The sequence below is a fragment of the Rhinoderma darwinii genome, chromosome 1, assembly GCF_050947455.1.
Source record: "Rhinoderma darwinii isolate aRhiDar2 chromosome 1, aRhiDar2.hap1, whole genome shotgun sequence".
Classification (NCBI taxonomy): domain Eukaryota; kingdom Metazoa; phylum Chordata; class Amphibia; order Anura; family Rhinodermatidae; genus Rhinoderma; species Rhinoderma darwinii.
This window is the reverse complement of record NC_134687.1, coordinates 564,975,938-565,000,025: the sequence shown is the minus strand read 5'-3', so window position 1 is coordinate 565,000,025 and position 24,088 is coordinate 564,975,938. Positions and strand designations below refer to the sequence as shown.

Genomic DNA, 24,088 nt, shown 5'->3' with positions numbered 1-24,088 from the left:
GAAGTAAAAGTATGAATACATTAAAAAGTAGAAAGTGACAACACAAATAAATACAATTTTTGTTTACATTATATTAAACCCTTCCCGACATTTGACGTATCCATACGCCAAAGTCGGGTAGGGGAAGTATGGAGCGGGCTCACGCAGTGAGCTCGCGCCATACGATGCCGGTGTCGGCTGTATGTTACAGCCGACACTTCAGAGTAACTAGCAGCATCGCGCTCAAGCGCGATCCCGCTAGTTTAACTAGTTAAATGCTGCGGTCAATACCGACCGCAGAATTTAAATCGGCAGAAAGAGGGGGCGACCCCCACTAACAGCTGATGGGGGCGATGGTTGCTATGGCTGCCTGGGGGCTTAATGAACGCCCCCAGGTCCGCAGGGCTTAATAGATGACTGTCAGAATCACGATATACTGCAATACATTAGTATTGCAGTATATCATGCAAGCGAACTAATAAAAAAAGTAAAAATTAGTTAAATAAAGTTTTTTTTTGTGTCAAAAAAAAAATTAAATAAATTAAAAGTTCAAAAAAAAAACCCTTTTCCCATTTTCCCCCTAGAGCATATTAAAAAAAATCAATAAATAAACATAATTGGTATCGCCGAGTTCGTAAAAGTTTGAACTATTATAATATATCATTATTTAACCCGCACGGTGAATGCCGTAAAAAAAAAATTGTAAACGCCAGAATGTCTATTTTTTGGTCACCTAATCTCCCGCAAAAAATGAAATAAAAAGTGATCAAACCATCGCATGTACACCAAAATTGTATTATTAAAAACTACAGCTTATCCCGCAAAAAATAAGCCTTCATACCACTTAATCGACGGAAAAATAAAAAACTTATGGCTCTCGGAATTTGGCAACGCAAAATTAATTTTCTTTTTTACACTTAGGTTTTTACTTGTAAAAGTAGTAAAATATAGAAAAAACTATACATATTTGGTATCGCCATAATCGTATTGACCCGCAGAATAAAGTTAACATGTCATTTTAATTGAACAGTGAATAACGTAAAAACGGCGGGCGAAAAACCATGGAGGAATCGCTGTTTTTTTTCATTTTCTACCCCACAAATATTTTTTTTTCCCCGTTTCCTAGTACATTATATGGCAAAATAAATGGTGCTACGAAAAACTACAACTCGTCCCGCAAAAATTAAGCCCTCATAGTACTATATAGACGGAAAAATAAAGATGTTATGGCTTTTGAAATGTGGGGAGGAAAAAAAGAAAATGAAAATCTGAAAAGGGCTGCGGCGGGAAGGGGTTAAAAGCAATATAATAAAAATAAAAAAATCATGACACCTTCCCTTTAACATGAAGAATGATGACGTGTTTTGTGGGAGAACAGAAGTTATACTGATTCTATTGTGTGAGTTACCAGACAGGGAGTCACAGGAATTCCATCTGTTCAACTAACCATTGTATATAATAAATTAACCTTTATCTTTACCGCATTATATTATATAGACATGTGCCAGTGGTATTGTACACTAGGTCTCTCTACCTCCTGGTGTGCATACGTCATATTGGCTATATAAACTGCTGTAATTAATGATTTGATGTCCAATCTGCATAGGAAGATTTTGGTTTATATTACAGATTGTAAAATATGTGTAATATTGTAAAATATGTAAAATTGTTATACTAACTGTATGTTTGCTGTTTGAATGAACGGCAGCATATGGTACAGTCCCTCTGTGTTTTACAGACGTATTCACCAGAACATGGGTCTAAGTTGAGACACTTTATTATAAACTCTGTGTGTGAAGTGGCGGGTAACCACTCCCGTCCGCGAATCTGGACAGCACTCTTGCACGTCCACGTTGTGACAATTATTGCGCTCGTGGTCAGGAATGAGTTAGCGAATTAACAATTGAGAAAAGTAAGATAGAAGTGAATGTATGACTCGTTTTGTATATATAAGTTCTGCATCGTTTCTGTTGGGGTTAAAGGAACAGTGTTACCACAATTTTTTTTTTAATATGTTAAAGATGTTAGTGCTTTATTAAAAACGTTTGGATTAATTTGTGTGTTTGTGTGTTACTTTTTCTTATTTTTACACTTTTTCTTCCCTATGGGGGCTACCATTTTTTTTTCCATTTCTGTATGTGTCGATTAACGACACATACAGACATGGAATACGGCAGCCACAGTCCCATAGGGACTGCGAACGGGTCCCGTCCCATCCACTTCTGTGTACGCCGTCTGTGTGGGAACTGCGCATGTGCCGCTCCCACACAGTCCAATTTGAAATGCGCGCCGTCCGGCGCCATTTTCCTGTGGACCGGAAGTCGCGGCCGGACAATAAGATTACTACTTCCGGTCGCGGCTTCCGGACTTGTGCACTTGGACCAGCGGCAGCAGACGGAGCGGACGGGCCGGAGGGAGCCACGGCGGCAGGAGCAGGTAAGAGATTTCTATGTATGTTCGTGTTTGTGTGTGTTTACTACTATATGTAAACCTACTACACTGTGTGTTAGCTAAAAAAATGGCGACACACAGTGTAGGAGGTTAGACCGTTCAATCCCCTCGTTTATCCCGGCACCAGCCAGGATAAAGGAGGGGGGGATTCTCAGAGCTCACTAGAGCGAGTGCTTTTTACCCAATTTTGCAGCAAAAAGCAATGTGGTTGCTTTACCACATGCAATGCTGCAATTTTGGGAATAGCTCCATCTAGTGACCAGCAATGGGAAATATTATAAATTAGAATCTAATTTATAATATTTCCTGACTCGTGAAAAAAATAAAAAAAATTTGAACAATGTTTAAACACCTACACACTAAATGTTTAATTAAAAAAAAAAAAACATGTTTTGCTGGCAACACATTCCCTTTAAGCATTTTCTACTATACTTCTATATTGTGTTCTCTTGTGATGTGGATGTATGGACTGTTCTCTCACTAATAATACAGTGAATGGGTAATAGAAGGACCTTTGAAAGGTGTGTGAATGTATAAGGCAAGTGAAGGGTTACCCCTGAATAGTCTGTCTGTTATGAGGGACGGTAAAAGTCTCTGAATCCCATAAAAAAACCAATCTGATCTAGGCACATGGTAAGAAAGTATACAAAATGTGGAACGGGTGGAGAACTGTGCTTCCGGCTCTACATTTGGGAAGGAGGAAGAGGAGGAGGAGGAGGAGTTCCAGGGAGTGAGTGGTAGGCACCGGCCCCCTCATGCCATCCTCCTGGAAGTCCCCATCGGCCTGGCTCGCTGGTCGGTCCGCTGCGCCTTACCTTCTAAGAAAGAACTTTGATGCGGGAGGAGGAGGAGGATCTACTAACCATGATAAGCAGAATGCCAAAGCCTAGAACAGGGGATATATTCAGTTAGTGAGTTACAGTAAGTAAAAGAAGTTTTGCTGACTGATGGTTACACTAATGTAGATATCTCCAATGTGATTAAGTCTAGGTGATTATAGAAAGCCTTGAACTTGTACTAAATTGTTGAAGAAAAGATTTGAAGAAACAAAGAGAAAGGGAATAATAATAATAATAATAATAATAATAATAATAAACTGTTGCCATTATATTGATCCTGCAGGCAACCTACGTGTTAAAGCCAGTCTAACAAAAATAGCTGATTTCAGAGAAAAGTAGCTACAAAAAAACGAGGTTAACAAAGACTCCTGGTGGAATAAGACCTTTTCTTTCTTAAATCCAGCTAATTGATTTAACCCCTATCCGCACCAGGACGTAACTGTCCGTCATTGCGGGAGGTTACTTCCCGCACGAGGACGTACAGTTACTGAGTTAATCCCGGTGCACACTGTCGGCGACAGTGTGCACCGGGAATCGGGAGGTCAGCTGTCGCCGACAGCTGACACTCCCCTCTTGCCGGCCAGCGGTCCTTTGCCGCTGATTTCGGCGCATTAACCCCTTAAATTCGGCGATCGGGTGCAATCGCCTAATTTTAGGGGTTTCTAACATATCGGCAGACCCCCGTACGAAATCGCGGGGTCTGCCGTTAGTTAGTATGGCAAACGGAAGCCAAACAATGGCTTCCGGGTCTGCCATGGACGGAAGCCCATCAGGACCAACCTTCGGCTGGTCCTGATAGGCTTCCTGTCAGAGTGACAGAAAGTCACTGTGCCGTTCCCGATGCACACTGTCGGCGACAGTGTGCATCGGGAACTTGGAGATCAGTTGTCCCCGACAGCTGACACTCTCCAGTGTTGCCGATCAGCGGCTCATCGCCGCTGATTTCGGCAATTAACCCGTTACATGCGGGGCTCGATTGCGATCTCCGCATGTAGCGGGTTTGTAGCGCATCAGCAGCCCCCATGCAATCGTGGGGGCTGCTGATGCTTGTGATGGCACCCGGGGGCCAGACAACGGCCCCCAAGTCTGCCATGTATGTCAGCCTATGAGGATCAGCCTCTGCTGATCCTCGTAGACCAACTGTCAGAGTGACTGTGACGTCACACTGACAGTTTGAATACATTACACTACCTAGGTAGTGTAATGTATTCTAGCAGCGATCAAAGCTGCAGGTAAAAAAAATAAAGTGTAAAAAGTAAAAAAAAAGTTAATAAACAAAAATATAAAGTGTAAAAAGTAAAAAAAAGTTAATAAAAATGTTTTATAAAAGTGTAAAAATAAAAGGTTTTGTTTTCCTATAATAAGTCATTTATTATAGGGAAAAAATGAAAACGTTAAATAAAAGTACACATATTTGGTATCGCCGCGTTCGTAACGACCCAATCTATGAAACTATAATGTTAATTTTTCCGCACGGTGAACGCCGCAAACAAAATAAACGGAAAACTGTCAGCATCGCTATTTTTTGGTCACCACCCCTCCCAAGATAGAGAATAAAAAGTGATCAAAAAGTCGCATTTACCCCAAAATGGTACCAATAAAAACTACAACCCGTCCCGCAAAAAACAAGACCTCCCACAGCTTTTTTGACGAAAAAATAAAAACGTTACGGCTCAAAATAGCGTGTCCCAGAAAATAAATTATTTTATAGAAACTTAATTTTATAGTGCAAACGCTCCAAAACGTAAAAAAATCTATACACATATGGTATCGCCATAAACGTACCGACCGGCAGAATAAATTAAAACGTAATTTATTGCGCACGGTGAACGCTGTAATAAATAAAGAATTTAAAGCGCCAAAATCGCTGTTTTTTGGTCACCTTAGCTCTAAAAAAGATCCTGAGGGGCCAAAATGCTCACTATACCCCTAGAAAAATACCTTGAGGGGTGTAGATTCCAAAATGGGGTCACTTTTGGGGTGTTTCCACTGTTTTGGTCCCTCCGGGGCGTTGCAAACCCGACATGGCACTGAAAACCAATCCAGCAAAATCTGCGCTCCAAAATCCAAAAGGCGCTCCCTCCATTCTGAGCCCTGCTGTGGGTCCAAACATCAGTTTACGACCACATATGGGGTATTGCCGTAATCGGGAGAAATTGCTTTACACATTTTGGGGTGCTTTTTCTCCTTTATTCCTTGTAAAAATGAAAAAATTCTATGTTTCCACAGAAAAATAGGTGATTTTCATCTTCACAGACTAATTCCACTAAATTCTGCAAAAAAAACTGTGGGGTCAATATGCTAACTATACCCCTAGAAAAATGCCTTGAGGGGTGTAGTTTCCAAAATGGGGTCACTTTGGGGGGTTTCGACTGTTTAGGTACCACAAGACCTCCTCAAACCTGACATGGTGCCTAAAATATATTCCTAAAAAAAGGAGGCCCCAAAATCCACTAGTTGCTCCTTTGCTTCTGAGGCCGGTATTTCAGTCCATTACCGCACTAGGGCCACATGTTGGATATTTCTAAAATCTGCAGAATCTGGGCAATAAATATTGAGTTGCGTTTCTCTGGTAAAACCTTCTGTGTTACAGATTTTTTTTTATTACAAATGAATTTCGGCAAAAAAAATGAAATTCGTAAATTTCACCTCTACTTTGCCTTAATTCCTGTGAAACGCCTAAAGGGTTAAAATATTTTCTGAATGTGGTTTTGAATACCTTGAGGGGTACAGTTTTCAAAATGGGGTGATTTATGGGGACTTTCTAATATATAAGGCCCTCAAAGCCACTTCAGAACTGAACTGGTCCCTGAAAAAATAGCCTTTTGAAATTTTATTGAAAATATGAGAAATTGCTGCTAAAGTTCTAAGCCTCGTAACATCCTAGAAAAATAAAAGTACGTGAAAAAAAATGATGCAAACATAAAGTAGACATATGGGGGATGTTAACTAGTAACTATTTTGTGTGGTATTACTATCTGTTTCACAAGCAAATACATTTAAATTTAGAAAAATGCAAATTTTTGCAAATTTTTGCTAAAATTTGAAGTTTTTCACAAATAAATATTTAATTTATCGACCAAATTTTTCACTAACATAAAGTACAATATGTCACGAGAAAACAATCTCAGAATCGCTTGGATAGGTAAAAGCATTCCGGAGTTATTACTACATAAAGTGACACATGTCAGATTTGAAAAAATCATCTGTGTCCACAAGGCCAAAACAGGCTGTGTCCTAAAGGGGTTAAGGGAATAGCCGGATGGCTGATGAGTATACTTCAAACTGTGTTCCAAATTATCTTGTTTTCCATACTTGGCTATATAGGCTTTCATTTGTTAATATGAACTGAAGTATAAGGTTGTGTAAAAAGACTGTTTTGTTGTTGTTTTTATGTACCTTATCTATAAAGTTTAAATAATTAAAATTAAGTGTACAGTCCGGTTTTAGCATTATAAATAGAGCAGAAATTCAGTTTCCTTACAGCATTTTGGCTCGCTGAAGCTTGTTAGTTCTAAAAGAAAAGGTGGGGGCCGAGGGCAGCAGCTGAATGCAGTGTATGAGCATGTTAGAAGGAATGTAAAATGCTTCTCTCTCTCTCTCTATTGAAATATTTAACATGCATGGTCTGCATAAATGATAGATTGTTAAGTTATCAGGTAATAAACTGATAACTCCCATTGTGTCTCCCTATAATATCCGGTTTTTCACTATCCTTCTGTCTCCGGATTGTTACTAATATTTTGCTTTACACATAGAGACAAATAGTATGTCTGGGTGCAGAAAATTCTCCGATATTGTCATCCGTGCAATGAAAGAACTGTTGGATAAGTGGTCCCCCAAACACTCCACCACTTATCTATTGCAATATGTTGATAATTTTATGTTGTATCTCTGTTGACATATGTGCTCAGGAAACAGTCTCATTATTTTTTTAATTTTCCCATATAGGTTTACGGCTATCCAAGACCACCTAGTCCCACACAACCATCACTATGAATATGGTTGTGGGGAAAGAGGGAATGCCAGACCCTTAACCCCTTCCCGCTCCTTGACGTACTATTACGTCATGGCAGCTGTATCGTTCGCGCTCCATGACGTAATAGTACGTCACGGGAGTAACGGCCGTTTCGGCCGTCCTCCCGACACATACAGGAGCTGTGACGCTGCTGTCTTGTTCAGCAGCTGTCACAGCTCCTACAGCGGGGACCGATCGCTGTGTCCCCGCCGATTAACCCCTTAAAAGCCGCGTTCTATAGAGATCGCGGCTTTTTAGGGGTTAAGCTGCCATCGCCGGCCTGCTACGCGATAGCGGCCGGCGATGGTGACTATGGCAACCGGACACCAAACAATGGCGTCCGGCTATGCCATAGACGGAAGCCTAGTGGGTCCTGACAACGTCAGCACCCACTATGCTTGCTGTCAGTGAGTAGCTGACAGTTCTAATACACTGCACTACGCGTGTAGTGCAGTGTATTAGAATAGCGATCAGAGCCTCCTGCTCTCATGTCCCCTAGTGGGACAAAGTAATAAAGTAAAAAAAAAGTTAAAAAAAGATGTGTAAAAATAAGAAAATAAAAGATTTAAAAGTAATAAAAGTAAAAATCCCCCTTTTTCCCTTATCAGTCCTTTATTATTAATAAAAATATATAAACAAACAAATTAACTATACATAATTGGTATCGCCGCGTCCGTAACGGCCTGAACTACAAAACTATTTCGTTATTTATCCCGCACGATGAACGCCGTAAAATAAAATAATAATAAACCGTACCACAATCACAATTCTTTGGTCACTTCACCTCCCAAAAAATGGAATAAAAAGAGATCAAAAAGTCGCATGTACCTAAAAATGGTACTGATCGAAACTACAGTTCGTTACGCAAAAAATAAGTCCTCGCACATCTTGATTGATTGAAAAATAAAAACGTTATGGCTCTTAGAATAAGGTAACACAAAAAGTGAATGATTGTTTACAAAACGTATTTTATTGTGCAAACGCCATAAGACATAAAAAAAAACTATAAACATCTGGTATCGCCGTAATCGTATCGCCACGCAGAATAAAGTGAATGTGTCATTTATAAAGAAGAGACTTTAGTAAGATAGGTGCACAATTGGAGAAAGAGATTGTAGAAATACGCACATTCAGTTCTACTCCTGAATTTGCAGAGTGTGAGTCTAAATTACAAAAAAATATAGAATATCTACAAAAAGAGATAAAAGAAAGAAAACACCGAAAATATATACGTGATCGCAGGGATTTTGACACGGGGCAGGTGTATACCTATCGCTCTCGCATTCCAGCTGCTTCATTCCCTAACCGCACATATAGACCAGGGGATATTTCAGAGTCTGACGTATCTGGAACAGAAGATTCGAGACCATCTTCTGATGACAACAGGTTAGGAGCAAAACGTAAAACTAGAGGCAATAAATATAATCCGTCGAAGAGAGCACCTGCCACGTCTCAGAGATTCACTGCACCATGTTCTCCTCGCAGCGGACAATATCCAGTTTCTTCTTCCTCCTTTACACCATCAGTCTCCACTCTGGCTCGTCCCTCCTTCACAACTATGACCACAAATATTCCATCAACCCCAAATATCATGGGGACGATTTCAAGTGTAGACGTTCTGGGGAGAAACCCTATATCTACATCGTCCACCAGCTCTTTGATGAGTGGCCCCCTGAATGCTTTTCCTTTTTTAGGGACACACCACACTCCATGGAACCAACCGAAATAACATCTGTCAGTGACACTTTAGATGATTTACAGATTTACAATCTTTCCTCTGTACAGTTAAGTCTCCATCAAGAGTCGCTCTTACGGAGGGGTCTCTCTTATACTCCTACATTTGCTTTTGACGAGTTCTCCTGGGTTAAGGATATTCATCTTTTCGCCAGGAAGCTGGCATTGCATAAATATTTTAAGACCAAAACCAGTGATGAACATCAAATGGACTTTAGTGAACGTAGGACTTTACAGGCCCTTGAGGATTTGTCTGATGAAAATGAACATCGTATCAGTTCAGCCACAGGCCCTTTTTCGTCTCTAAGACCTCGATCAAAGATGACCCCTCCCTTTGCACAATATGCACATATCGACGTTTTTGTCAAATTGGTGAGCTCCGAATTGGGGAAACTTAAAGCCAACAAACATGGCACCAATCATAATTTGAATAAAATGGAACAGGCTGCACTAGACACACTGTGCAATAATGATGAAATTATTATAAAATCCTCAGACAAGGGTGGCAACATTGTGGTCATGGATCGTGTTTATTACACATCCATGGTCCACAAACTACTTGATGACAGATCCACATATGTCATCCTGGAGAGGAACCCTACTAATCTCTTTACATCAGAGCTTTGCTCTCTATTGGATGATGCTAAATCTAGACAACTTATTACTCCAGATGAATTTAAATTCCTGTACAATTCCACTCCGACTATTTCAACTTTCTATGCACTTCCAAAGATTCACAAGGACACAAGACCTGTTCCTGGGAGACCCATTGTCTCTGGAAACGACAATCTGACACAGGGCATCAGTACATATGTTGATGAAATGTTGGCGCCCTTTGTTAAAGCCCTACCTTCTTTTCTGAGGGACACCAAGGACACCCTCACCAGAATCCAGGGGATCAATGTCACTGACACTACTTTAATCGCCACTGTTGACGTAGAATCACTTTACACGAATATTGAACATGATTTGGGTTTAAAGGCGGTACAGTACTTTCTGAACACTAAGGGAACACAATTTCAGGCACACAACACTTTGATACTTTCACTTCTCAAATTTCTATTAACTCACAATTATTTTTTATTTGATGGTAAATTTTACCACCAGGTAAAAGGCACAGCAATGGGCAGTTTGTGCACCCACTTATGCAAATTTATTTCTAGGGTGGTGGGAGGACACTTTAATTTTTAATGAAGACCTACTTTTTTTCACGTGTCATATACTATTCTGGGGGAGGTATATTGATGATATACTGATCTTCTGGGATGGTGACACTACACTTTTTCATGATTTCATAGATATACTTAATCACAATGACATTGGCATGAAATTCACTCACCACATACATAAAGACACTATTGATTTTCTTGATCTTCAGATTTCTCTGGATTCTGGTGGTGGTGTCCACACTAATGTCTTCAGAAAAAAGACTGCTACCAATAGTTTCTTACAATATGGTAGCTTTCATCCACCAGCACTCAAGAGGGGGATACCTATCGGTCAGTACCTTAGGGCCAGAAGGAACTGCTCCGATGAACATACTTTCAAATTAGAATGTGATGCCCTCTTCCATAAATTCTCGGCAAGAGGCTACCCCAAAAAAATACTACACCGAGCTTATGCCAGAGCTAGGGCCACTCCCAGAGAGGAACTGCTCTTTGGCAGAAATACTAGTGTTGAGGAAAGATCTGGAGGTTCCAATATTAGGTGTATTGGCAATTTTGACACTTGTTCCACTCAGATCTCTAGGATTCTAAAGAAGCATTGGGCTATTTTGCGGTCTGACCCTGATTTAGTGGACGCCATTTCGGACATTCCTAGTGTGACCTTTCGACGCGGTAAGAACCTCCGTGAATTTCTTACGCGGAGTCATTATTCTAGACCACTCATCCCTCGCGATACATGGCTCTCAGCTCCTGCGGTGGGCTCCTTTCCTTGTGGAAGGTGCTCCTTCTGCACATATATGCCCAAGACCAAATGTTTTACCAACCCCCTAAATGGTTGTCAATTTACCATCAGACACTTTATTAACTGTCAAACTACTGGTGTTGTATATGTTGCCAGATGCCCCTGCCCCAAACTGTATGTTGGCAAGACCACTCAGCAACTCAGGAGACGAATCTCCAGACATGTCAGTAGTATCAATATGAAAGAGGATACTTCCATTTCTAGACATGTGAGATCTTTTCATGGGAGCGACTCCAAGGTCCTTCAATTTTGGGGCATTACGCAATTAAAACTCGGACCTAGGGCCGGCAACTTGGACAGAAGATTACTGCAGGAGGAGGCACGATGGATACATAGGCTCAGTTCTCTGAGTCCTAATGGCCTAAATGAGGGGTTCACCTTCATGGCTTTTTTGTAGTTGGCACTGTACCCTCTTTTCTTATTATCATTAACCTTTATTGCTGAATTAATTTTCTCTGCTGAATATACTTTCCCTTATTATACCTCTGTCGTTCTGACAGTTATGTGACACACTGATCATCATTGCTGTCTTGATGTGTACTTAGCTAACCTTATTTATTTCTTGGTGAGCATGTATATTATTATTGATGTTGTTATCGATCCAACAGACGACTCGCTCTGATCCCTGCTCTCTCCTACTATTCGTTTTTGTCCATTAGATTTGACTAGAATGGATGTATTGTGTTAAATCAATATATTGTTATGCACTCGCGTATGCCGACTCTGCGTGTTGTGCTGTGTGACTGCCATTTGTTCTCCCTGCGGCTAGCATGACACGTATATTGTGCTGTATGCATTTGCTGTCATCCTATATTGAGGCTTTTTACGGTATCCACTTGTTTGGATTTTGTTATCCCAATTGGGTGCCGTTTTGCACTCCTTATTGGCTGCCCATGCTGTCAATCTCCCCGCACACAGAATTCTCTGAATGACTATCACCCACTGTGACTGATGTGCGCTTGCGCTCAGCCTCCGTGGTGACTGGATGCCTGATTCCGGTGTTCTATTGGCTTGTTGTCATGCCATTCTTTTTGGCGTGGGGGCTTGTCTTTTGTGGCCACCTGATTGGCTTTGAGGAGAATCGTTGCCGTCGCGCGTCATGCAGACGTAGGCATACGAGTCTATATAGGGAGCATTTTTTAAAACGCGCGCTCATTAGCCCCGTGTTATCCCCTGAGGACGCTGCTTCTGCAGCGAAACATGTCGGGGGGGCTATCGCCATTTTAATATATCACTGACGGTCCAGTTATTGCCTTTACCCGGGGGAACTGTTTCTATGCACGGCAGTCTGCAGCTGCCGAATCAGTTTCTCTCACTGCGTCCAGTGTTGTACTGGATGCATGCACATTGACCCTTTGCTACACACTGGCCGTCTTCTGATACAATTTTAACCCTTCAGTGTCGTTTGTCTGTTTGATACATTAATAAAAGTTATGTTTTAACTGCCTTTACTGACATTTCAACTAATTGACTGGTGGCTGGGAAATTGGGACTTTGTGCCTAGGCACATTTCTCTTCATTTATAGCGCACGGTGCACGCAGTAAAAAAAAAAGAATAAAAAAACAATAGTAGAATTGCTGTTTTTTAGTCACCACGCCACTTAAAAATAGAATAAAAACTGATCAAAAAGCCGCATGCACCCCAAGAAAACTACAATGGATTCCTCAAGGGGTCTAGTTTCCAAATTGGGGTCACTTTTGGGGGGCTCCCAATGTTTTGGCACCACAAGACCTCTTCAAACCGGACATGGTGCCTAATAAAAAAGAGGCCTCAAAATCCACTAGGTGCTCCTTCGCTTCGGAGGCCGGTGCTTCAGTCCATTACCGCCCGAGGGCCACATGTGGGATATTTCTCAAAACTACAGAATCTGGGCAATACGTATTAAGTTGCGTTTCACTGATAAATCCTTTTGTGTTATAAAAAAAATGGTATAAAGAGGATTTTCTGACAAAAAAAAAAAAAGTCAATTTCACCTCTACTTTGCTCTAAATTTTTGTGAAACACCTAAAGGGTTCATAAACTTTCTACATGCTGTTGTGAATACTTTGAGGGGTCTAGTTTCTAAAATGGGGTATTTCATAGGGGTTTCTAATATATGGGCCCCTCAAAGCAACTTCAGAACTGAACTGGAACCTAAAAAAATAAATAAATGAGGCAATACTTCGCTTCTTACATTATACTGATAATGAGCCGTGCCCACCCCGAGATGACCCCAGTTTTGACCGTTTGTATAAACGGAGACCCCTATTAGACCGTTCCAGTGCCCGGTTTTCCCCAGCATACACCCCCGAGAAGTGTATTTCTATTGATGAGTCCCGGGTACATTTTAAAGGGAGGGTTCAATTCCTCGAGTACCTGCCGGGTAAGAGGGCAAGGTATGGCGTGAAGATGTATAAGCTGCGAGAGTGCATCAGGGTATACCTACAGGTTTAGGATATATGAAGGAAAGGCCACCCCCAAACCAGACTGCATCCTAGACTACAATAGGTACATGGGAGGGATGGACTTGTCAGATCAAATCCTGAAGCCCTACAGCGCCATGCGGTGTGGTATAAGAAGCTGTCCGGGCACATCATACAGATGGCATTGTACAATGCGTACGTGCTACGTCGATGTGCAGGCCAGACGGGAACTTTCCTGGAATTTCAAGAGGTGATTATCAAGAACCTAATCTTTAGTGACCAAGAAGGGGGGGCACCCAGTAGTTCTGGAAGCGGGGCCACACGCATCGTACCAGGGCGGCAACACTTTCCAGGGGAAGTTCCCCAAACTGGCAAGAAGGGAAAAAGTCAAAAGAGGTGCAAAGTCTGCTATAAGAGGGCGATAAGGGATGACACAATATATCAATGTGACACGTGTCCCGAATAACCAGAGCTCTGTATGAAAGAGTGTTTTAAAATTTATCATACATCCCTTGGTTTATAATTTACCCCAATTTTACTTACCCTGATGCACTCCACACAGCTTATCCCCCCTCGTCTTTCCCCTCTGAGCCCTGCTGTGTGCCCAGGCAGCTGATAACAGCCACATGTAGGGTATTGCCATACCCGGGAGAACCCACATTACAGTCTATGGGGTGTAGGTCTCCGGTCAAAATGCTCACTACACCTCTAGATGAATGCCTTAAGGGTGTAGTTTTTAAAACGGGGTCACTTCTTGCGGGTTTCAACTGTACTGGTACCTCAGGTGCTTCTGCATACATGACTTCGCACTAGAAAATCCCCAGTAGGCCAAATGGTGGTCCTTTCCTTCTGAGCCCTCCCATGGGCCCAAACGGCAGTTTATTGCCACAAATGGGGTATTGCTGCACTCAGGAGAAATTGGGCAACAAAATTGAGCATTTTGTTCCCTGTGAAAATAAGAAATTTTGCTAAAAAATTACATCTTATTGGAAAAAATGTCATTTTTTTAATGTCACAGCCCAATTGAAATAGGTGCTGTGAAAAAACTGTGTGCTCAAAATGCTAACAACAACCATAAATGAATTCCTTGAGGGGTGTAGTTTCCAAAATGGGGTCACTTTTGGTGGGTTTCCATTGCTTTGATACCCCTGAGGCTCTGCAAATGCGACATGGCACCCGAAAACCAATCCAGAAAATATGGACTCCAACAAACATATAGCGCTCCTTTCCTTCTGAGCCCTCCCATGGGCCCAAACGGCAGTTTATCACCACAAATGGGGTATTGCCACACTAAGGACAAATTGGGCAACCAAATGGGGTATTTTGTTCCCTGTGAAAATAAGAAATTTTGATCACAAATGACATTTTATTGGAAAAAATGCCATTTTTTTCATTTCACAGCCCAATTCAAATAGGTGCTGTGAAAAAACTGTGCGGTCAAAATGGTAACAACAACCATAAATGAATTCCTTGAGGGGTGTAGTTTCCAAAATGGGGTCACTATTGGGGGATTCCTACTGTTTTGGCACCTCAACTCCTCTTCAAACCTGGCATGCTGCCTAAAATATATTCTAATAAAAAAGAGGACTCAAAATGCACTAGGTGCTTCTTTGCTTCTAGGGCTTGTCTTTTAGTCCACGAGCGCAGTAGGGCCACATGTGGGACATTTCTAAAAACTGCAGAATCTGGACAATACATATTTAGTAGTGTTTCTCTGGTAAAACCTTCTGTGTTACAGAAAAAAAAATGAATAAAATTGAAATTCCGCAAGAAAAATGAAATTTGCAAAGTTCACCTCCACTTTGCTTTAATTCCTGTGAAATGCCTGAAGGGTTAAAAAACTTTCTAAATGCTGTTTTGAATACTTTGAGGGGTCTAGTTTTTAAAATGGGGTGTTTTATCAGGGTTTCTAATACATAGGCCCCTCAAAGCCACTTCAGAGCTGAACAGGTACCTTAAATAAAAGGCATTTGACATTTTCTTAAAAATATGTGAAATTGCTGTTTATGTTCTAAGCCTTGTAACGTCCAAGAAAAATAAACAAATGTTCAAAAAACGATGCCAATCTAAAGTAGACATATGGGAAATGTGAACTAGTGACTATTGTGGGTGGTATAACCGTCTGTTTTACAAGCAGATGCATTTCAATTCTGAAAAATGCTATTTTTTCAAAATTTTCTCTAAATTTTGCAATTTTTCACCAATAAACACTGAATATATCGACCAAATTTTACCACGAACATGAAGCCCAATGTGTCACGAGAAAACAATCTCAGAATCGCTTGGGTAGGTTTAAGCATTCCCACGTTATTACCACATAAAGTGAAATATGTCAGATTTGAAAAATGGGCTCTGAGCCTTAAGGCCAAAACTAGGCTGCGTCCTTAAGGGGTTAATGTACGAACTTGCAAATAACAATGTCTTGTTTGATATGGAACCTGGGCAGGATTGTCACAGTTTAATGCAATTTGAATTCCAAGGGTTACCAGGTGTCACTGATGTACCTTTGACTAATTATGATGTTCAGTATTTTGTAGACGGATCCAGATAATGGAAGAAGCAGACAGGACATTTCACCACCGGGTATGCAGTAGTACAGGAAGGTAAGACAGTGCTGCAAAAGTCACTGCCCTCCAGCAGCTCTGCCCAAGAAGCAGAACTCATGGCACTCGCAGAAGCATGTAAGTTGGGCACAGGTAAAAGGGTGAATGTCTATACAGACTCAAGGTACACCTTTGGAGTCGCACACGATTATGACACAATATGGCAAGCAAGAGGCTTTCTGACTTCAGCAGGCAGACCAATACAACACTGGTTTGCCCCTGGATTTCAGAACGCAGCTGCTCGACAGCGGAAGACACGACTTGACTCTCACTGTAGATACGATAGCACGGGATACAGGGTACAGGCAACAGGAACGGGTAAACACTGGGAACTGGAAAACACTGGAAGACCATTTGCAAGACAAACTTTAGGTATATAATAACGCTCAGGCAAGGATCAAGTGGGCAGAGTCCTTTTTATAGTCCAGCAGCATTCCCGGCTAATTATTGAATAATGACAGCTGGACGCGTACTGGCCCTTAAAGGCAGTACACGCGCGGGCGTGCGCGCCCTGCAGGAAACAATCCCAGAACCCGGAAGTGAGTGCCGGCGTCTCCCTGGAGGGAGATGTCGCCGAGAATACAGATGTCCATGGCCGGGGTCATCAGAGGGTAAGTCCTGTTGGCCAGCTGCCATACCGTTAAGGCAGTATGGCCTAGTGAGTCCATGCACCCAACGTGACAGAGACATTGTTGAGTGTATACTATCTAAGTATATGTGACCACAAGGTATTTTCACGAAAGTCACAGTACACACACAAAGCTCACAACAACATTCACAAGTATTATGTTGATCGGTCATATACTTAATGTTCCTGTGTGTTTTAACAGTATATTTCTTACTAATTTGTCCTGGTAACAATTTTACCTAGGACCATTCCTAATTGGACTTCTTTATATACACAGGGTTTTATTTATTTATTTAACCCTCATACATTCAATCTTCACAGTCAAGGAGTCCCATGTGGATTTTAGTTTATCTCAATCTTTCAATACTTTTAACCACAATCTTGAATTTTATTAAACAAATAATCTTAATACTCTATAATCCTTAATCTATAAGAGATCCTCCAAATCTCCAAGTACTTTATCTTTAATGTGCTGCACAAAGTTATTTATTACCTGTAGCCTTCTCACACAGGCTATGGACTTCTAATCTCAAGAACTGTATTCTCAGGTTTTTATATTAAGAGCCTTGCTTAATATAATGAAGACTTCTCTTTGTAATGACGGGGTAAGGAGACAGACAGGTGAGCCCTAATCTACCCACCACTCAGTCCCTGCCTACTTGCACGACTCGTTCTAGGCGACGGCGTACAACTGGGCGACGGTCCCTACGCTCAATACGAGCACGAGAGACAAACAGTCAAGGGTACACAGAAGCAACGGGAAATGAGGCAGTTGCCCACGGCAACACCGCGAGCAACAAGAGTAGAGAACGAGCCGAGTCAAACCAGGAGTGTACGAGGTACCAAACGCAGAGCAGGAGAGTAGTCAGTAAAGCCAGGGTCAATTTGAAGCAGAGGTCAGTAGTACAAGCAGGAACAGCAGAGCCAGGAAACCAGACAGAATCACAGGCAAGGAAGAGCAGGAAATGAAGGTATAAATAGACAGAGGGCGGGAGCTAGCTCCATCTGGGGCTGTGATAGGTTCTCCCACTCCTCAGCCTACCAGCCTGAGTGGTAGCAGATGGAGTCACTTTATCAGACCTAGGAGCAGGTGCAGACTGATTAACCACGGGCGTCGACACAGAAGCTGTGTCTGGCAGATCCTTTACAGTACCCCCCCCTTTTATGAGGGGCCACTGGACCCTTCCTAGGTGGACCTGGCTTATTGGGGAACCGAAGATGGAACCTCCTGAGCAATACCCCAGCGTGAACATCCCGGGCGGGTATCCAAGTCCTCTCCTCAGGCCCGTATCCTCTCCAATGGACCAGGTACTGGAGGGAGCCTTGGACCATCCTGCTATCCACAATCTTGGCCACCTCAAATTCTACCCCTTCAGGGGTGAGAACAGGGACAGGAGGTTTCCTCGAGGTAGCCAAGGACGGGGAGCAGCGTTTCAGGAGGGAGGCATGAAACACGTCTTGTATTTGAAAAGACGGGGGTAACACCAGCCGGAAGGAGACAGGGTTAAGGACCTCAATGACCTTGTACGGCCCTATATACCGGGGAGCAAATTTTTTGGACGGAACTTTAAGACGCAAATTTTTTGAAGATAGCCACACCAGATCCCCGACCACAAACAAGGGGTTAGCAGAACGTCTTCTATCTGCCTAAGTCTTTTGTATGCTCTGGGACGCCTCTAGGTTCTTCTGAACCTGGGCCCAGACTGTGCACAGTTCCCGATGAACTACATCTACCTCGGGACTGTTGGAACCACCAGGTGAAATGGAGGAGAACCGTGAATTAAACCCAAAATTACAGAAAAAGGGGGAGACCCCCGACGAGTTACTGACCCGGTTATTAAGGGAAAATTCGGTGAGGGGAATGAAGGAGACCCAATCATATTGACAGTCGGAGATAAAACACCTTAAATATTGTTCTACAGACTGATTAGTCCTCTCAGTTTGGCCATTAGTTTCAGGATGGAAGGCCGAGGAGAAGGACAGATCAATTTCCAACTTTTTACAGAAATCTCTCCAAAACAATGAAACAAATTGTACCCCTCTGTCAGAAACAATATTAACAGGAACCCCATGGAGACGCAGGATGTGTTTGACAAACAAGGTAGCTAACGTCTTGGCATTGGGTAGTTTCTTGAGGGGCACAAAGTGGCACATCTTACTGAAGCAGTCTACTACAACCCACACCACCGACTTGCCTTGAGATGGAGGCAGATCGGTGATAAAATCCATGGAGATATGGGTCCAAGGTCTCTGGGGAATGGGCAAAGAACATAGTAAGCCCGCTGGTCGGGACCTGGGAGTCTTGGACCTAGCACAAATTTCACAAGCGGCGACGTAGGCCTTAACGTCTTTAGGCAACCCAGGCCACCAATAGTTTCTAGCAATGAGGTGCTTAGTATCCAGGATGCCTGGGTGGCCAGATAGTGCAGAGTCCTGATTTTCCCTGAGTACCCTTAGTCGGAATTGCAGGGGAACAAACAGCTTGTTCTCAGGAAGGTTCCCGGGAACTGAACCTTGATCAGCCGCAATTTCGGAGACTAAGTCAGAATCAACAGAGGATATGATTATACCTGGGGGCAAAATTCAAGCAGGATCTTCCTCCGAAGGAGGGCTGGCCATGAAGCTACGCGACAGTGCATCAGCTTTAATATTTTTAGACCCAGCCCTATAGGTGACCACAAAGTTAAATCTAGTAAAAAACAATGCACATCGAGCTTGTCCCTTGTTTAGCCTCCGGGCAGATTCTAGGAAAACCAGATTCTTGTGGTCGGTAAGGACAGTTACCTGGTGCCTAGCCCCCTCCAAGAAGTGGTGCCATTCTTCAAATGCCCATTTAATGGCTAAGAGTTCACGGTTGCCCACGTCATAGTTACTCTCAGTGGGCGAGAACTTTCTGGAGAAGTAGGCACAGGAACGGAGATGGGTGAGGGACCTGGTACCCTGGGACAAGACAGCACCCACTCAAACCTCGGAGGCGTCAACCTCCACGATGAATGGCTCCATTTGGTTAGGCTGAATCCATAGTTGTGTAGGAACCAGGGTAGAAAAGGTATATGGGCCTGTGATTATGTAATGACGGGGTAAGGAGACAGACAGGTGAGCCCTAATCTACACGCCACTCAGTCCATGCCTACTTGCACGACCCGTCCTAGGCGACGGTGTACAACTGGGCGACGGTCCCTACGCTCAATACATGCACGAGAGACAAACAGACAAGGGTACACAGAAGCTACGGTAAATGGGGCAGTTGTCCACGGCAAAACCGTGAGCAACAAGAGTAGTGAACGAGCCGAGTCAATCCAGGAGTGTACGAGGTACCAAACGCAGAGCAGGAGAGTAGTCAGTAAAGCCAGGGTCAATTTGAAGCAGAGGTCAGTAGTACAAGCAGGAACAGCAGAGCCAGGAAACCAGACAGAATCACAGGCAAGGAAGAGCAGGAAATGAAGGTATAAATAGACAGAGGGCGGGAGCTAGCTCCGTCTGGGACTGTGATAGGTTCTCCCACTCCTCAGCCTACCAGCCTGAGTGGTAGCAAATGGAGTCACTCTATCAGACCTAGGAGCAGGTGCAGACTGATTAACCACGGGCGTCGACACAGAAGCTGTGTCTGGCAGATCTTTTACACTCTTAGTACCAAAGATCCAACTTAGCTTTTTATAACATAACCTTATAACATCTAAATATGAAAAAAAAAAAATATATATATATATAAACAAAATTATATTACCTTTATTCAGATGAAAACTTGAATCCTCAATTCTCCTTACTACATTCTTTAGAATCCGTGACTCCACCTCGTCTCTCTGTCTGACTGGCCTCAGTATGACGCCAATTCAGCCGGTGGTCTTTAGATTTAATGAGTTGATTGAACAACTCACCCCGTGCATGGTGTACAGTCCTTGAGAGGACGAGGGTCTCGAGGTGTTGGATTCCAGCTGGACCAAGATGTCAGGACAATTTTCTATTCCTATCAAATAAAGTTCGAGAGTCATCTGAATAATTCGAAAAGCGTGGCTTTTTATTCTTGTTAACAAGGAGACAAAACGTCAGTAGATCAATAATCGTCTCTCAGCATTTGTCTGAGACTTTCACTGAATAACAATGGTTTTTATACATGTAATAGGGTGTGGTAAAACCAGTCCTAGCTAGTTCTAATGCGGTTTTACTTCACATAGCATACTTGACACCAGGGGCGTAGCTAAAGGCTCATGGACCCGGGTGCAAGAATTCAGCTTGGGCCCCCCTATCCCTCCCCAACACCACCATCATCAGACTCATGCGCGCACCCATGCCCAGACGCTTTGCCCAACAGCCCCCATAGTATAATGCCCCCACACAGTATAATGCTCCCATAGCTGCCCCCACACAGTATAATGCCCCATACAGCTTAATGCCCCCATAACAGCCCCATACCGCATAATGCTCCCCATATCAGCCCCCACAGTATAATTCCCCACATACAGTATAATACCCCCCATATGAGCTTCCCATACAATATAATGCCCCCATATGATCTCCCCATACAGTATAATGCCCCTCTATATCAGCTCCCCATATAGTATAATGCCCCCCCATACAGTATAATGCCCCCCATATCAGGTCCCCATACAGTATAGTGCCCCCATATCAGCCCCCATACAGTATAATGCCCCCCATATCAGCTCCCCATACAGTATAATGCCCCCCATATTAGCCCCCCCATACAGTATAATTCTCCCATATCAGCCCCCATGCAGTATAATGCTCCTCCATCTTATCAGCCCCCATGCCATATCTGCCCTCCATGCAGTATAATGCCCACCATATAGTATAATGCCCCCATATGTGTATAATAGAAAAATAGCATAATTACTTACCTATCCCCGTTCCTTCGCCTCCTCCGGTGTGTGCTATGAGTGACTCGGTGCAGACAGGCACGATGATGTCGCTACATCCCGCCTGCCTGCGTCGAGCCGCTCAGGGCACAGTGAATGCTGGAGCAAGGAGACATTAGCTCCTTGCTCCAGCATTGAATGGAATCGGTACCTCAATGAGTGACTCGCGACCCCCCCGGAGGTCTTCACATGACCCCCCAGGGAAACGCGACTCACAGTTTGTAATGTATTGTGTTGTATTGTGCAGTTTGCGGTGGTGAGAGGAGGGGGGGGCTGTAATTTAAAGGGCCCCGACCCTCCCCACCGCAAACAGCACAATACAACACATTACAAGACATCACAACACAATACATTACAAGGCAACACAACACATTACATTACAAGACAACACAATACAACACAACACATTACAATACATTACATTACAATACAACACAACACAACACAACACAACACATTACAATATAGACTCTGCAGCTCACCTGGAGTCCTCCGCACCGACTCTTCCACTGCACTGGCTGGAAGATGTCACGTGACAACACGGTCACATGGTACACTATGTGTACCATGTGACCGTAACCAGGAAGTGTCGGCTTTACGGCACAGAAAATTTATTTGCATGCTGTATGGCAACGAGGGCCCATGGGCCCCCCCCCCAGGCTTAGGGGCCCGGTCGCAGCTGCGACCACTGCGACCCCTATAGCAACGCCAATGCTTGACACCTAAAAACGAAAGTAGGTAAAAGCTGAATCTTCCTCTGGAAATTCTAATCTCTCTATTGAAGAATTCATCAGCCCCCTCACACTTGTTATCAGTTAAAAGTAAAGCATATTTAACACTTTGTCAGCCAAAGCCTTTCGTGAGAAGCTTGTATAGCTCAATGCACATTTTAGTCTCAGTTACATTAAGTAAGCATAAATTTAAAGGAAAACTTTCCTAACAGATGCACATTATATATATATATATATATACACACATACACATATAAACCCATATATACATACAAATATACAAATACATACATACATACATATACAATGCATTCAGAAAGTCTCTAGACCCTTTACATTTTTTCAAATTTTGTTTTGTTGAGGCCTTGTGCTAAGATAAAAAAAATTGCACGCTTTTTTCTCATCATTCTGCACTCAATACCCCATAAGGACAAAGTGAAAACAGACTGTTAGCAATCTTTGCTAATTTATTGAAAAGGAAAAAATATGCATTGGCATTCAGACCCTTTACTCAGTACTTAGTTATAGCACCTTTGGCAGCGATAACAGCCTCCAGTCTTCTTGGGTATGATGCCAGAAGGTTTGCACACCTGGATTTGTGGATTTTCTGCAATTCTTAAGCTCTGTCAGGTTGGATGGGGACCGTCGGTGGACAGCTATTTTTAGGTCTCTCCAGAGAGGTTCGATTGGGTTCAAGCCCGGGCTCTGGCTGGGCCACTCAAGGACATTCACGGAGTTGTCCCTAAGCCACTCCTGTGTTGTCTTGGCTGTGTGATTACTGTCATTGTCTTGTTGGAGGGTGAACCTTCGGCTCAGTCTGCGGTCCATAGCACTCTGGATCAGGTTTTCATTAAGAATATCTCTATACTTTGCTTCATTCATCTTTTCCCCAACCATGTCCAGTCTCCCTGTCCCAGCCGCTGAAAAAAGAAACCCACACAGCATGATGCTGCCACTCACATGCTTCACTGTAGGGATGGTATTGGGCAGGTGACGCCCAGTGCCTGGTTTCTTCCAGACACAAAGCTTAAAATTGATGCCAAAAAGTACAATCTTGGTTTCATCAGACCACAGAATGTTGTTTCTCACAGTCTGAGAGTCATTTTGGTGCTTTTTTTTTTTTTTTGTTGTTGTTGTTGTTACAAACTCCAGGCATGCTTTCATGTGTCTTTTACTGAGGAGAGGCTTCTTTCTGGCCACACTGCCATAAAGCCCAGATTAGTGGAGTGCTGCAGTGATGGTTGACCTTCTAGAAATTTCTTCCATATGCACACAAGTTCTTTGGAGCTCAGCCAGACTCACAATTGGGTCCTTGGTCATCTCTCTTACCAAGGCCCTTCTCCCACGATTACTTAGTTTGGTGGGACGGAGAAATTTCTTCCATTTAAGAATTATGGAGGCCACTGTGCTCTTGGAAACTTTCAGTGCAGCAGACATTTTTTTGTACCCTTCTCCAGATCTGTATCTCCACACAATCCTGTCTCAGGCAGTTCTCTCCTCCTCATGGCTTGGTTTTTTCTCTGATATGCATTGTCAGCTGTGAGACCTTATATAGTGTAGCGTCCATGGCAACGGGCCATCGGGTTTACTCACCTGCTGACGCCCGCAGCCATGGATCCGTGAGCGCTGGTCCCCATCTCCTTCCCAGGAGACACTAGCGCTCACTTCCGCTCCGGTCTGCTGTGTCCCATAGGGTGTGCGCACACGCTCGTGCCTGCTTTAAAGGGCCAGCGCGCGCACCTGTAAAAACAATCATCATCATCAACCACATGATTTACTGGTCTATAACAAGGCCCCAGCCCTTCTGATCCTTGCCTGAGCGTTGTTAGTAATTCCCAAGTCTGTCTTGCAAATGGTCCC

General features: G+C 43.1%; 1 long non-coding RNA gene across 1 annotated transcript in view; it reads right to left on the bottom strand.

Moving 5' to 3' along the window:
- The window catches only part of LOC142661451 (uncharacterized), a 97,649-nt gene that overhangs the window by 30,731 nt on the left and 42,830 nt on the right, over positions 1 to 24,088 (bottom strand). The window contains exon 5 of the long non-coding RNA XR_012850737.1: positions 20,351 to 20,590. This is a non-coding gene — a long non-coding RNA (uncharacterized LOC142661451). The remainder of the gene's footprint in view (positions 1 to 20,350; positions 20,591 to 24,088) is intronic.